The sequence below is a fragment of the Gavialis gangeticus genome, unplaced genomic scaffold, assembly GCF_001723915.1.
Source record: "Gavialis gangeticus isolate Ggan-Ray unplaced genomic scaffold, GavGan_comp1, whole genome shotgun sequence".
Lineage (NCBI taxonomy): Eukaryota > Metazoa > Chordata > Crocodylia > Gavialidae > Gavialis > Gavialis gangeticus.
Window position 1 is genome coordinate 129,257,071 of NW_017729032.1, and position 500 is coordinate 129,257,570.

The 500-nt window shown below is 47.8% G+C and overlaps 1 protein-coding gene across 1 annotated transcript in view; it reads right to left on the bottom strand.

Annotated features, from left to right (window-relative positions):
- Nucleotides 1-500, bottom strand: part of FGF14 (fibroblast growth factor 14) — an 828,657-nt gene that overhangs the window by 722,752 nt on the left and 105,405 nt on the right. The window lies entirely within an intron of this gene.

A 500-nucleotide genomic window follows, 5' to 3' on the forward strand; every position in this document is an offset into this window, starting at 1 on the left:
GCTGGGTGGCATCTTGAGGTATGTGCATACATTTGCCATATCCCACCAACAATCATGTGGTTTGCTTTAAGCCACATGACCAGGTATGTCATATGGATATGTCTGCTGGTGGTGGAAGTCATACCAGGACAGGGGGTTGAACTTGATTATCTACTAAGGTCCCTTCCAACCCTAAACATCTATGAAATCTAAGTTAGGGTGGGGAGAGGGGTGGGTGGGATCAATCCAGGGTGCTGGCAGGTCCATTGGGGGGTGGGGAGCATCCATCCAGGGGGTTTGGGGTCAGGAACTAAAAATAGCCAGTGGAGTAGGGAAAGCACAACCCCAGGGTGGGGGCAAGCAGCTGGACTTTCCCAGCCCTGGGACTGTGCTTTGACCACATACAGACATTCAGTAGATCAAGATAACCAGGAATCCTGGTTTTCTCTTGATAAAAAAAAATCCCCAATTTTTGGGTTAAAAAAGGAACCCAAAATCCACATTTTTCTGTGCTCAAAATG